We start from the raw sequence: 8,723 nt of genomic DNA, 5'->3' as shown, positions 1-8,723 counted from the left end.
TTTTTCAGAACTTTTATGCTTCTCGTATTTTTCAGACCTTTTCATGCTCCTCGTATTTTTCACAGCTTTTCATTCTCCTCGTATTTTTCAGACCTTTTCATGCTCCTTGTATTTTTCACACATTTTCATGCTCTTCGTGTTTTTCACACCTATTCATGCTCCTTATGTTTTTAACACCTTTTCATGCTCCCTATATTTTTCACACCTTTTCAGGCTCCTCATATTTTTGAGACCTTTTCATGTTCTTCGTGCTTTCACACCTTTTCAAGCTCTTTGTATTTTTCACACTTTTTCATGCTCTTCATATTGTTCACACCTTTTCATGCTCCACGTATTTTTTAGACCTTCTCATGCTCCTCGCGTTTTTCAGAACTTTTCATGCTTCTCGTATTTTTCAGACCTTTTCATTCTCCTCGTATTTTTCAGACCTTTTCATGCTCCTCATATTTTTCAGACCTTTTCATGCTCCTCGTGTTTTGCAGACCTTTTCATGCTCCTCGTATTTTTCAGAACTTTTCATGCTCCTCGTATTTTTGACACCTATTCATGCTCCTCATATTTTTCAGAACTTTTCATGCTCCTGGTATTTTTCAGACCTTTTCATGCTCCTCGTATTTTTCAGACCTTTTCATTCCCCTCCTATTTTCAGACCTTTTTTGCTCCTCATATTTTTCATATCATTTCATGCTCCTCATATTTTTGACACCTTTTAAAGGTCTTCATATTTTTCACACCATTTCATGCTCTTTATATTTTCACACCGTTTCATGTTGCTCGTATTTTTCAGACCTTTTCATGCTCCTACTATTTTTCCTACCTTTTCATGCTCCTCGTATTTTTCTCACATTTCCTTTCTCATCGTATTTTTCACACCTTTTCATGCTCCTCGTATTTTTCACACCTTTAATGCTCCTCGTATTTTTCACACCTTTACATGCTCTTCGTGTTTTTCAAACCTTTTAATGCTCTTCGAATTTTTCACACATTTTCATTCACTTCGTGTTTTCCACATTTTTTCATGCTGCTCGTGTTTTTCACACCGTTTCATGCTCCTCATATTTTTAACACCGTTTCATGCTCTTCATATTTTCACACCGTTTCATGCTCCTCGTATTTTTCACACCTTTTCATGCTCCTCGTATTTTTCACACCCTTTCATGCTCCTTGTGTTTTTCAGACCTTTTCATGCTCTTCGTATTTTTCACAGCATTTCATGCTTTCGCATTTTTCACACCATTGCATGCTCCTCGTATTTTTCACACCTTTTCATGCACTTCGTATTTTTCAAACCTTTTCATTCTCTTTGTATTTTTCACAACTTTTCATGCATTTCATAATTTTTCAGACCTTTTCATGGTCTTCGTAGATTTCACACCAGTCATGCTCTTCGTATTTTTCACACCTTTTCAAGCTCTTCGTACTTTTCAAACCGTTTCTTGCTCTTCATATTTTTCACATATTTTCATGCTCTAAATATTTTTCACATCTCTTCATGCGCTTCATATTTTTCACATCTTTTCATCCTCTTCATATTTTTCACAACTTTTCATGCTCTTCATATTTTGTACATATTTCATGCTCCTCATATTTTTCATACCATTTCATGATCCTCATGTTTTTCACATCTTTTCATACTCCTCATATTTTTGACACCTTTTAAAGGTCTTCATATTTTTCACACCGTTTCATGCTCTTTATATTTCACACAGTTTCATGTTCCTCGTATTTTTCAGACCTTTTCATGCTCCTACTATTTTTCCCACCTTTTCATGCTCCTCGTATTTTTAGCACATTTTCTTTCTCATCGTATTTTTCACACCTTTTCATGCTCCTCGTATTTTTCACACCGCTTCATGTTTCTCCTATTTTTCAGACCGTTTCATGCTCCTCATATTTTTGACACCTTTTGAAGCTCTTCATATTTTCACACCTTTTCAGGCTCTTCATGTTTTTCATTACAGCTTCATGCTCCTCCTATTTTTCAGACCGTTTCATGCTCCTCATATTTTTGACACCTTTTGAAGCTCTTCATATATTTCTCCACTGTTTCATGCTCCTCCTATTTTTCAGACCGTTTCATGCTCCTCCTATTTTTCAGACAGTTTCCTGCTCCTCTTATTTTTCAGACAGTATCATGCTCCTCCTATTTTTCAGACTGTTTCATGCTCCTCTTATTTTTCAGACAGTATCGTGCTCCTCCTATTTTTGACACCTTTTGAAGCTCTTCATGTTTTTCACCACGTTTCATGCTCCTCCTATTTGTCAAACCGTTTCATGCTCTTTCATATTTTTCAGACCGTTTCATGCTCCTCCTATTTTTGGCAGCTTTTGATGCTTTTCATATTTTTCACAATTTTCAGGCTCTTCATGTTTTTCAACACCGTTTCATGCTCCTCCTATATGGCAGACCGTTTCATGCTCCTCATATGTATCAGACCGTTTCATGCTCCTCAAATTTTGGCCAACTTTTGAAGCTCTTCATATTTTTCACACCTCTTCATGCTCTTCATGTTTTTCAACACCGTTTCATGCTCCTCCAATTTTTCAGACCGTTTCAAGCTCCTCATATTTCTGACACATTTTGAATCTCTTCATGTTTTTCAACACCGTTTCATGCTCCTCCTATTTTTCAGACCGTTTCATGCTCCTCATTATTTTGACACCTTTTGAAGCTCTTCATATATTTCACACCTTTTCATGTCTTCATGTATTTCAGCATCGTATCATGCTCCTCCTATTTTTCAGACCGTTTCATGCTCCTCATATTTTTGACACCTTTGGAAGCTCTTCATATTTTTCACACCTTATCATGTCTTCATGTTTTTCAACATCGTTTCATGCTCCTCCTATTTTTCAGACCGTTTCATGCTCCTCATTTTTTTGACACCTTTTGAAGCTCTTCATATTTTTCACACCTTTTGAGGCTCTTCATGTTTTTCAACACCATTTCATGCTCGTCATATTTTTAGACGGTTTCATGCTCCTCATAATTTTGAAACCTTTTGAAGCTCTTCATATTTTTCACACCATGTCAGGCTCTTCATGGTTTTCAACAGCGCTTCATGCTCGTCCTATTTTTCAGACCATTTCGTCTTCCTCATATTTTTGACACCTTTTGAAGCTCTACATATTTTTCTCACATTTTCATGCTCTTCATCTTTTTCAACAACGTTTAATGCTCCTCCTATTTCAGACAGTTTCGTGCTCCTCATATTTTTCTGACCATTTCATGCTCCTCATATTTTTGAAACCTTTTTTAGCTCTTCATATATTTCACACCTTTTCAGGCTCTTCATATTTTTCAACACCACTTCATGCTCCTCCTATTTTTCAGTCAGTTTCATGCTCCTAATATTTTTCACACCTTTTTAAGCTCCTCATATTTTTTACACCTTTTTAAGCTCTTCATATTTTTACACCTTTTCAGGCTCTTCATGTTTTGAACACCGCTTCATGCTCCTCCTATTTTTCAGACAGTTTCATGCTCCTCATATTTTTCACACCTTTTTAAGCTCTTCATATTTTTTACACCTTTTCAGGCTCTTCAGGTTTTTCAATACCGCTTCATGCTCCTCCTATTTTTCAGACTGTTTCATGCTCCTAATTTTTTTACTCGTTTTGAAGCTATTCATATTTTTCACACCTTTTCAGGCTCTTCATGTTTTTCAACACCGCTTCATGCTCCTCCAATTTATCACACCGTTTCATCCTCCTAATTTTTTTGACACGCTTTGTAGCCTTTCATATTTTTCAAACCTTTTCATGCTCTTCATGTTTTTGAACACAGTTCATGCTCCTCCTATTTTTCAGAAGGTTTAATGCTCCTCATATTTTTGACACCTTTTGAAGCTCTTCATATTTTTCACATCTTTTCAGGTTCATTTTTTTGAACACCGCTTCATGCTCCTCCTATTTTTCAGACAGTTTCATGCTCCTCATATTTTTCACACATTTTAAGCTCTTCATATTTTTTACACCTTTTCAAGCTCTTCATGTTTTTAAACACCACTTCATCCTCCTCCTATTTTGCAGAGAGTTTCATGCTCCTCATGTTTTTTACTAGTTTTGAAGCTATTCATATTTTTCACACCTTTTCAGGCTCTTCAAGTTTTTCAACAGCGTTTCATGCTCCTCCTATTTTCCAGACGGTTTCACGCTCCTCATATTTTTGAAAACCTTTTGAAGCTCTTCATATTTTCCCCACCTTTTCAGGCTCTTCATGTTTTTCAACACTACTTCATGCTCCTCCTATTTTTCAGCCCATTTCATGCTCCTCATATTTTTAACACCTTTTGAAGCTCTTCATATTTTTCACACCTTTTGAGGCTCTTGATGTTTTTCAACACCGCTTCATTCTCCTCCTATTTTACATACCGTTTCATGCTCCTCATATTTTTGACTCCTTTTGAAGTTCTTCATATATTTCACACCATTTCAGGCTCTTCATGTTTTTCAACACCACTTCATGCTCCTCCTATTTTTCAGACCGTTTCATGCTCCTCTCATTTTTGACACGTTTTGAAGGTCTTCATATTTTTCACACCTTTTGAAGCTCTTCATATTTTTCACAAGTTTTCAGGCTCTTCATGTTTTTCAACACAACTTCATGCTCCTCCTATTTTTCAGACCGTTTCATGCTCCTCAGATTTTTGACACCTTTTGAAGCTCTTCATATTTTTCACACCTTTTCAGGCTCTTTATGTTTTTCAACACAATTTCATGCCCCTACTATTTTCCAGACCGTTTCATGCTCCTCATATTTTTGACACCATTTGATGCTCTTCATATTTTTCTCACCTTTTCAGGCTCTTCATATTTTTGAACACCGCTTCATGCTCTTCCTATTTTTCAGACCGTTTCATGCTCCTCAGATTTTTGACACCTTTGGAAGCTCTTCATATATTTGACACCTTTTCAGGCTCTTCATGTTTTTCAACACCGCTTCATGCTCCTCCTATTTTTCAAAGCGTTTCATGCTCCTTATATATTTCACACATTTTGAAATTCTGCATATTTTTCACACCTTTTCAGGCTCTTGATGTTTTTGAACACCACTTCATGCTCCTCCTATTTTTCAGACCGTTTCACGCTCCTCATAATTTTGACACCTTTTGAAGCTCTTCATATATTTCACAGCTTTTCAGGCTCTTCATGTTTTTCAACTCCTCTTCATGCTCCTCGTATATTTCAGTCGTTTCATGCTCCTCATATTTTGACACCTTTTGAAGCTCTTCATATTTCTCATACCTTTTCATGCTCTTCATCTTTTTCTAAACCGATTCATGCTCCTCCTATTTTTCAGACTGTTCCATGCTCCTCATATTTTTGATACATTTTTAAGCTCTTCATATTTTTTACACATTTTCAGGCTCTTCATCTTTTTCTAAACCAATTCATACTCCTCCTATTTTTCAGACCGTTTCCTGCTCCTCATATTTTTGACACCTTTTGAAGCTCTTCATATTTTTCACACGTTTTCAGGCTCTTCGTGTTTTTGAAAACCGCTTCATGCTCCTCCTATTTTTCAGACTGTTCCATGCTCCTAATAATTTTGACACGTTTTGAAGCTCTTCATATTTTTCACACATTTTCATCCTCTTCATCTTTTTAAAAACCGTTTCATGCTCATCCTGTTTTTCAGGCTGTTTCATGCTCCTCATATTTTTGACACCTTTTTAAGCTCTTCATATATTTCAAACCTTTTCAGGCTCTTCAAGTTGTTCATCACTACTTCATGCTCCTCCTATTTTTCAGTCGTTTCATGCTTCTCATATTTTTAAAAACTCTAGAAGCTCTTCATATATTTCAAACCTTTTCAGGCTCTTCAAGTTTTTCAACACCGCTACATGCTCCTCCTATTTTTCAGACAGTTTCATGCTCCTCATATTTTTGACACCTTTTTAAGCTCTTCATATTTTTCACAACTTTTCAGGCTCTTCATGTTTTTGAGGACCGGTTCATTCTCCTCCTATTTTTCAGACCGTTTCATGCTCCTCATATATTTGAGATCTTTTGAAGCTCTTCATATTTTTCACACCTTTTCAGGCACTTCATGTTTTTAAACACCGCTTCATGCTCCTCCTATTTTTCAGACCGTTTCATGCTCCTGATATTTATGACACCTTTTGAAACTCTTCATATATTTCACACCTTTTCAGGCTCTTAATGTTTTTCAGCACCTCTTCATGCTCCTCCTATTTTTCATTCGTTTCATGCTTCTCATATTTTTGACACCTTTTGAAGCTCTTCATATTTTTCACACCTTTTCAGGCTCTTCAGGCTTTTGAACACCGTTTCATGCTCCTCCTATTTTTCATTCGTTTCATGCTTCTCATATTTTTGACACCTTTTGAAGCTCTTCATATTTTTCACTTCTTTTTAGGCTATTCATGTTTTTCAACACCGCTTCATGCTTCTCCTATTTTTCAGACTGTTTCATGCTCCTCCTAGTTTTGACACCTTTGAAGCTCTTCATATATTTCAAACCTTTTCAGGCTCTTCATGTTTTTCAACACCGCTTCATGCTCCTCCTATTTTTCAGTCGTTTCATGCTTCTCATATTTTTAACTCATTTAGAAGCTCTTCATGTTTTTCACCCCTTTTCAGGCTCTTCATGTTTTTAACCACCGCTTCATGCTCCTCGTATTTTTCAGACCGTTTCATGCTCCTCATATTTTTGACACATTTTGAAGCTCTTCATATTTTTCACACCTTTTCAGGCTCTTCATGTCTTTGAGAACCGCTTCATGCTCCTCCTATTTTTCAGACCGTTTCATGTTCCTCATATTTTTGACACGTTTGAAGCTCTTCATATATTTCAAAACTTTTCATGCTCTTCATGTTTTTCAACACGGCTTCATGCTCCTCCTCTGTTTCAGCCTGTTCCATACTCCTCATATTTTTGACACATTTTGAAGCTCCTCATATTTTTCACACCTTTTCAGGCTCTTCATGTTTTTGACCACCGCTTCATGCTTCTCCTATTTTTCAGACCGTTTCCTGCTCCTCATATTTTTGACACCTTTTGAAGCTCTTCATATTTTTCACACATTTTCCTGCTTTTCATTTTTTTCAAAATCGTTGCATGGTCATCCTATTTTTCAGGCTGTTTCATGCTCCTCATATTTTTGACACCTTTTGAAGCTCCTCATATTTTTCACACCATTTCAGGCTCTTCATGTTTTTGACCACCGCTTCGTGCTCCTCCTATTTTTCAGACCGTTTCATGCTCCACATATTTTTGAGATCTTTAGAAGCTTTTCATATTTTTCACACCTTTTCAGGCTCTTCATGTTTTTTAACACCGCTTCATGCTCCTCCTATTTTTCAGACCGTTTCATGCTCCTCATATTTTTGACATCTTTTGAAGCTCTTCATTTATTTCACACTTTTTCAGGCTCTTCATGTTTTTAAAAACCGGTTCATGCTCCTCCTATTTTTGAGACCGTTTCATGCTTCTCATATTTTTGACACCCTTTGAAATTCTTCATATTTTTCACACCTTTTCATGCTCTTCATGTTTTTAAACACCGCTTCATGCTCCTCCTATTTTTCAGACCGTTTCATGCTCCTCATATTTTGGACACGTTTTTAAAGCTCTTAATATATTTCACAACTTTTCAGGCTCTTCATGTTTTTCAACACCTCTTCATGCTCCTCCTATTTTTCAGTCGTTACATGCTTCTCATATTTTTGACACCTTTTGAAGCTCTTCATATTTTTCACACCTTTTCAGGCTCTTCATGTTTTTGAACACCGTTTCATGCTCCTCCTATTTTTCCGACTGTTTCATGCTCCTCATATCCTTGAGACCTTTTGAAGCTGTTCATATTTTTCACATCTTTTCATGATCTTCATGTTTTTGACGACTGCTTCATGCTCCTCCTATTTTTCAGACCGTTTCTTGCTCCTCATATTTTTGACAACTTTTGAAGCTCTTCATATATTTCACACCTTTCCATGCTCTTCATGTTTTTCAACACCACTTCAAGCTCCTCCTATTTTTCTGTCGTTTCATGCTTCTCATATTTTTGACTCCTTTTGAAGCTCTTCATATTTTTGACACCTTTTGAAGCTCTTCATATTTTTCACACCTTTTCATGCTCTTCATCTTTTTCAAAACCGATTCATTCTCATCGTATTTTTCGGACTGTTTAATGCTCCTCATATTTTTGACACCTTTTGAAGCTCTTCATATTTTTCACACCTTTTGAAGCTCTTCATATTTTTCACACTTTTTCAGGCTCTTCATGATTTGCAAAACCTTTTCATGCTCATCATATTTTTCAGAACGTTTCATGCTCCTCATATTTTTGACACCTTTTGAAGCTCTTCATATTTTTCACACCTTTTCAGGCTCTTCATGTTTTGAACACCACTTCATGCTCCTCCTATTTTTCAGACCATATCATGCTCCTCATATTTTTGACACCTTTTGAAGCTCTTCATGTTTTTCACATCTTTTCAGGCTCTTCATGTTTTTGAACATCGCTTCATGCTCCTCGTATTTTTCAGACCGTTTCATCCTCCTCATGTATTTCACACCATTTGAAGCTCTTCATATTTTTCACACCTTTTAAGGCTCTTCATGTTTTTCAACATTGTTTCATGCTCCTCCTGTTTTTCAGACCGTTTCAATCTCCTCATATTATTGACACTTTTTGAAGCTGCTCATATTTTTCACACCTTTAGAAGCTGTTCATATATTTCACACCTTTTCAAAC

Source organism: Dama dama, unplaced genomic scaffold (genome assembly GCF_033118175.1).
Source record: "Dama dama isolate Ldn47 unplaced genomic scaffold, ASM3311817v1 ptg000051l, whole genome shotgun sequence".
Lineage (NCBI taxonomy): Eukaryota > Metazoa > Chordata > Mammalia > Artiodactyla > Cervidae > Dama > Dama dama.
This window is presented reverse-complemented; position numbering follows the sequence as displayed.